This window comes from Mus caroli, chromosome X, assembly GCF_900094665.2.
Source record: "Mus caroli chromosome X, CAROLI_EIJ_v1.1, whole genome shotgun sequence".
NCBI classification, from domain to species: Eukaryota; Metazoa; Chordata; class Mammalia; order Rodentia; family Muridae; genus Mus; species Mus caroli.
This window is the reverse complement of record NC_034589.1, coordinates 9,512,228-9,519,476: the sequence shown is the minus strand read 5'-3', so window position 1 is coordinate 9,519,476 and position 7,249 is coordinate 9,512,228. Positions and strand designations below refer to the sequence as shown.

General features: G+C 43.1%; 1 pseudogene; it reads left to right on the top strand.

The window, feature by feature from the left end:
* Window positions 1–1,370: 1,370 nt before the first annotated feature.
* On the top strand, window positions 1,371–6,410 carry LOC110287083 (annotated as a pseudogene).
* Window positions 6,411–7,249: the final 839 nt, after the last annotated feature.

Here is a 7,249-nt window from a genome sequence, read left to right as displayed (position 1 = left end):
GAGTGAGGTAACCCAATCACAAAAGAACTCACATGATATGTACTCACTGATAAGTGGATATTAGCCCAGAAACTTAGAATACCCAAGATAAAAGATACAATTTACAAAACACATGAAACTCAAGAACAAAGACAAAGTGTGGATCCTTTGCCCCTTCTTATAATTGGGAACAAAACACCCATGAAAGGCGTTACAGAGACAAAGTTTGGCGCTGAGACGAAAGGATGGAACATCTAGAGACTGCCATATTCAGGGATCCATCCCATAATCAGCCTCCAAGTGCTGACAACATTGCATACACTAGCAAGATATTGCTGAAAGGACCCTGATATAGCTGTCTCTTCTGAGAATATGCTGAGGCCTAGCAAACAAAGAAGTGGATGCTCACAGTCAGCTATTGGATGGATCACAGGGCCCCCAATGCAAGAGCTAGAGAAAGTACCCAAGGAGTTGGGGGTTTCTGCAACCCTATAGGTGGAACAACAATATGAACTAATGAGTACCCCCCAGAGCTTGTGTCTCTAGCTGCATATATATCAGAAGATGGCCTAGTCCGCCATTAGTGGAAAGAGAGGCCCATTGGTCATGCAAACTTTATATGCCTCAGTACAGGGGAACACCAGGTTCAAGAAGTGTGAGTGAGTGGGTGGAGGAGTTGGTGGGGGTGGGTGGGGGGGACTTTTGGGATAGCCTTGGAAATGTAAATGAAATAAATACCTAATTAAAAAAAAAACCTTTCTCTCAAAATATAAATTGAACACAACTATTACCATTTTGTACATTACATGGTATAAGATAGACCGAACACCCAGTCCATCATTTTTGCTAATAAACTTGAACACTGTCCTCTATCCTAACTTAAAATACTATAGTTTTGTACCTGGGTATGTCCTGGTATTAGATTGTATGTCATCTGAAAACCATCCTTTCAAATTTGTTACTCTAAAACTAGAAAGTCTGAGTTGTCTAGGAGACTATGTACTTTTTCAACACCATCAGAAATCCAAGGATGACTGATATTAACTGAAAATATATAGAAAGCCTAACACAGCTTCCAAAACTTAGCAAATTGATAGATACTGCTGAACACTTGGACAGTCCTTTGCTTCAAAACTGTGGGAAGCGGCTTCTGCTGTGCCTGCGTGGCTTAATTGGTAAACAAGCAATGTGTGCATGTGCAAGAGTGTTTTCGTGCCAAGTCACAGCCCATCCCAGGGCGTGGTGATAAGGCTCTGGGAGAGCAGCCAATCAGGTGTGGACATGTCACACTAAGATGTATATAAGCAGCACATTTTTGGTGCTTAGGGTCTTCCTCTTCATGTTGAAACTGATGTAATAAAGTTGCTGCAGAAGGATCCGGTTTCTCACGCATGTGTTCTTGCTGGCGAGACAATAGTGCATGTGAGAATTGGTGCCGAAACCCGGAAATTGCCTTACCATTGCCAGCGCTGAGGAGACCCTCCGTTCACGGGGCGGATTCAGAACTACAGTCAGGTTGGTTTTTTAAGGTTCTGAGAGGCANGTTTGGTTCTGGTCTTTCTCTACAATTAGAAGGGGCAATGGAAGCCTTTGTAATTGTTCTTGTAGCACTTATCCTTTTCCTTATAGTGAAAGCAGGACAGGGAATGCTGAAGGAGGTTCAAGACAGCATGTCAGAAACAGAGCAGGGTAGAAGATTGGGAGCTCAAAGAAAGGGTATATTTAAGAAACAAGGCCCTTCCAAGGATTCTGGATCCGAGGAAGAGAGAGAAAAGGGAAAGGATGCTCTGGGAGAGAAAAAGAAGAAGGGAGAGAGAAAGAGGAGGAAAGATAAAGGGGAGAAGAGAAAAGAGAAGGAGAAGGAGTCCCCCGAGAGGAAGAAACTTTATTCGTTAAAAGAAATTGAGGGTTTAGGACTTGATAGCTCAAGCTCAAGTGAAGAACTTAGTCCCTTGGAGGAAAAAGACTTAGAGGAAGAAGAAGCCCACTATGGGGAAGAAAGATACCACCCTGATGAGGGTAGAAATAGTGAGCCAAGGAGGAAGTTAAAAGGAAATGGTGGTTTAAGTCAGGGCATGGTTCGGTCTCCGAGCCCTAGCGCTCCTCCACCTTATGCAGAAAATTTTTGCTCAGATTCTTTTATCCCCCGAGACAAGCGGCAAAAATTACAACAGATGTTTCCTATCTTTGAGGCAGCAGATGGAGGATGTGTTCACACATCTGTGGAGCACATACAGATCAAAGAACTTGCTGAGTCGGTCCGTAATTATGGAGTTAGTGCCAATTTTACTTTATCTCAAGTCAAAAGACTTGCTACTTTGGCCATGACTCCAGGAGACTGACAAATGGTGGCAAAGGCTGTGCTCACCAATATGGTGCAGTATTTAGAATGGAAAGCCTTATGTTATGACACCTCTCAAACGCAAGCAAGGACTAATGCCGCCGCTGAAGGTGATCAGAGAAATTGGACGTTTGATCTGCTGACAGGTCAGGGACCATATGCAGCTAATCAGACAAATTATAATTGGGGAGCATACGCTCAGTTTTCTCCTGCTGCCATTAAGGCGTGGAATGCACTTTCAAGGAAAAGAAAGGCAGGAGGACATCTGACAAAGATTATACAAGGACCTCAAGAGCCATTTTCAGAATTTGTAGCCAGGATGATGGATGCTGCAGGAAGAATCTTTGGGGATCCTGAGCAGTCAATGCCCCTAATAGAGCAGCTGGTCTTTGAACAGGCTACACAGGAGTGCAGGACAGCAATTACACCAAGAAAGAGCAAAGGACTGCAGGACTGGCTAAGGATTTGCTGAGAGCTTGGAGGACTGCGCTCTAATGGATGTTTGGAAGCTGCCTTCCTGCAAGGGCAAAAGCACTCGAATATAGCGGAGTGCAGAGTTTGTTATAACTGTGGTAAGCCAGGACATTTAAAGAAGGATTGTCGTGCCCCCGCCTGGCGGTGGGCACCAGGGCTGTGCACAATATGTGGGAAAAAGTTATCATTGGTCTAATGAGTGTCGTTCAGTTAGGGACATTAGAGGACAGCCTATTCAGAGGAAAGGAAGTGAGAAGGAGTCAAAAAACAGGTATCAGGGCCCCAGGTCTCAGGGCCCCAAAACATATGGGACTCCAGTGATCAACAGATGGACCCCACAGTCTGTAGGGCTACAGAAGGCTTGGCAGGATTGGACCTCCGTTCTGCCTCCCGAATCATGTTAATGCCACAAATGGGTGTACAGCCTGTCCCTACAGACTTTAAAGGACCCCTGCCAAGACAAAGTGTGGGGGTGATATTAGGTCGCTCTTCCCTAACTTTAAAAGGGCTTATTGTTCACCCTGGAGTTGTAGATCAAGATTATGAGGGGGAACTTCAAGTTCTCTGTTCTAGCCCTCAGGGTGTTTTCTCCATTTCATCAGGAGACAGGATTGCTCAATTAGTAGTCCTGCCAAGTCTGCATGACCAATTTCCCTCTTCTGGTCTCCCTCGAGGAACCAGAAAGTTTGGCTCCTCTGGAAATGACTCAGCCTATTTGATCATGAATCTTGAGTCCAGACCCTCCCTAGAATTATTAATAGAAGGAAAAACCTTTAAAGGCATTTTAGATACAGGAGCTGATAAGAGTATTATCTCCTCTCGTTGGTGGCTGAAATCTTGGCCCGTCACACAGTCATCTCACTCTTTACAAGGTTTAGGGTATGAGGCCAGCCCTACAATTAGTTCACGCTCCTTAAGGTGGCAGGCTCCTGAAGGTCAATCAGGACAATTTGTTCCTTATGTTTTACCTCTCCCTGTTAATCTTTGGNGAAGAGATATCTTACAAGCTTTAGGACTGGTCTTGGCTAATGAATATTCTTTGCCAGCCACAGAAATGATGATGAAGATGGGTTATAAAGAAGGAAAAGGGCTGGGAAAGAAAGAACAGGGTAGATTGGAGTTAATCCCTCAAGAAGGTNATATAGGAAGAAGAGGCCTGGGTTTTTCCTAGGGGCCATTGAGGGTATAATACCCATACCGTGGCTCATAGAGGAAGCTGTGTGGGTTCCTCAATGGCCGTTATCCTCTGAAAAATTAGAAGCAGCTACAAAATTGGTCAATGAGCAGCTGCGGTGTGGGCATTTAGAACCTTCTACATCACCTTGGAATACTCCTATTTTCGTAATCAAAAAGAAGTCAGGAAAATGGAGACTTTTGCATGATCTGAGAGCCATTAATGCTCAAATGCGCTTGTTTGGCTCGGTTTAGTGAGGATTGCCACTGCTCTCAGCTTTACCTAAGCATTGGGAAATTATAGTGATAGATATTAAAGATTGTTTCTTTTCCATCCCCTTGTGTCCTCAGGATAGACAAAGATTTGCTTTTACCATCTNGGCAATTAATCATTTAGAACCTGACAAGAGATATCAGTAGAAGGTTCTGCCTCAGGGGATGGCAAATAGCCCCACTATATGTCAATTATACGTACAGCTAGCTTTAGGTTCAATTAGAGAACAGTTTCCCTCCTTGTTTTTGGTGCATTACATGGGTGATATTTTAATGTGTAGTAAAGATTTGAATATATTACAAGAAGCATTCCCCATTTTGGTTAGAACATTGGAACAATGGGGATTGCATATAGCCACAGAAAAGGTGCAAATTGCTAAGATGGGAGCATTTTTGGGGTCAGTCATTTATCCTGAAAAGATTGTTCCACAGAAAGTAGNAATTCGCAGAGATTGTCTTTATACCTTAAATGATTTTCAGAAATTGTTAGGGGATATAAATTGGTTGAGACCATTTTTGAAAATCTCATCTGCAGAATTAAAGCCTTTATTTGATATCCTGGAAGGAGACCCTCACATCTCCTCCTCCAGGGCACTTACTCCCGCTGATGCTCAGGTTTTACAAATTGTAGAAGATGCCTTGCAGGAGGCTCAATTGCAACACATTGATGAGTCACAGCCTTTTGACTTGTGTGTCCTTAAGACAGCCCAATTGCCAACAGCAGTTTTGTGGCAAAATGAACCCTTATTATGGGTTCATCCAAATGCATCTCCAGCTTAAATAATAGATTGGTACCCTAATGCAGTTGCACAACTCGCACTTCGAGGGTTAAAAGCAGCTATTACTCATTTTGGAAGAGAACCTTATCTTTTGATTGTACCGTATACCTCTGCACAGGTTCAAATTTTAGCTGCCACATCTAATGATTGGGCAGTTTTANTTTCTACCTTTTCAGGACAAATTGATAACCATTATCCAAAACACCCTATTTTACGATTTGCTTTAAATCAAGCCATAGTATTTCCACAAGTAACAGCCACAAGTCCACTTAAGGATGGGACTGTAGTCTATACTGATGGGTCAAAAACAGGCATAGGNGCTTATGTGGTTGATGGTGAAGTAGTGTCTAAACAATATAATGAAACATCACCTCAAGTTGTGGAATGTTTTATAGTCTTAGAAGTCCTTGGGGTGTTCCCAGGACCTCTTAATATTGTGTCTGATTCTGCTTATGTGGTGAATGCAGTTAATATTCTTGAAGCAGCAAGATTAATAAAATCCTCTAGCAGAGTTGCTAACATTTTCCAACAAATACAGTCTGCCTTAATTAATAGAAGACATCCTGTCTACATGACCCATATTAGGGCACATTCGGGCCTCCCATATCCAATGTCCTATGGAAATGATTTGGCTAATAAAGCAACAAAGCTTATAGTCGCAGCATTGCCTTCACAGTTAGAAACAGCAACAGAATTTCATAAATGCTTTCATGTGACGCCTGAAACTTTATGCCGCCGATTTAATTTGACTAGAAAGGAAGCTAGGGAAATTGTCATTCAATGCCAAAATTGCTGTGGATTTTTGCCTACTCCTCATGTGGGAATAAACCCACGTGGTATAAGACCATTACAGGTCTGGCAAATGGATGTCACACATGTTCCTTCTTTTGGAAGAANTCANTACTTACATGTGTCAATTGACACTTGTTCTGGCANCATGTTTGCCACACCTTTNACAGGTGAAAAAGCCTCACATGTAATACAGCACTGCCTANAGGCATGGAGTGCTTGGGGTAAACCTAAAATTCTAAAAACTGACAATGGGCCAGCATATGTTTCTAATAAGTTTCAACAANTTTGCCATCAAATGAATGTTTCACATCTGACTGGCCTTCCTTACAATCCGCAAGGACAAGGCATTGTGGAACGTGCTCATNGCACTATAAAAGCTTATTTAATAAAACAAAGAAGGGGAATTGTGGAAGACGCGATATCCCCAGTACCAAGAGTAGCTGTTTCCATAGCACTCTTTACTATTAATTTTTTAAATCTTGATGAGCATGGTCTCTCTGCGGCTGATTGTCATAGTTCGGAGCCCGATAGGCCAAAGGAAATGGTCAAATGGAAAAATGTTTTTGATAGTAAATGGTATGGCCCAGATCCTATTTTAATCAGATCCCGGGGAGCTATTTGTGTTTTTTCCACAGGGAGAAGAAAATCCATTTTGGGTACAGACACGACTGACAAGGACCGTGAAAGAGCAAGATGAACCCCAAGATCCTCTTGCTCCTGATGATTGAGACTAGGGAGTACGGACCTATCAAATCACCTGAAGGGGAACTGGTCACAGGAGCCGGAAAGGTTGCAGACGCGGCTGCAGATACAGATCCTGAACCTCAATGGGACCAGAGTGGAACCAGTAACCCTTGAAGATTTTACCTCTTGGCTTGTCTTTGTAATTTATTATTTTAAGGAGTGGGTGGGGGCTATATTGTTTGGCGCAGCCTTATGTTGTGGGATAGTGTTTATGCTATGATTGGTTTGCAAACTCAGATCTCAACAGAAACGTGACAAGGTCATTATCATTCAAGCACTTGTGGCCATTGAATAAGGGGCCTCCCCTAAAATTTGGTTCGGCATCTGAGTTCTCTGCTCTTGCATCCCATGGATCTGCGGATCCATTGCACTGGGATGAGAGAGACTCAATGATCATTGATCAGCCCTTGCACATCGCTGACGTTTCCTCATTGCATGTGACAGGGTGATCATGATTTCTCCACTAAAATTTTTCTTTAAAACCTGGCTGGCCTTGCTCATAGAGTTCACCCTAGGCCATCTAGCAGTTATTGTCACACAGCACTGTAGTATCCAAAGACAGGCAACTTTCCTCGTGCACAGACCAACCTATAATGGTGCGTTATGCCATGGGTTGCGAGGCTAAGCACTGCACAGAGGATAGCTTGCCGTTGGCATCCTGTGGAAGGCACGTCTGATTGCATGAAGGTTCAGT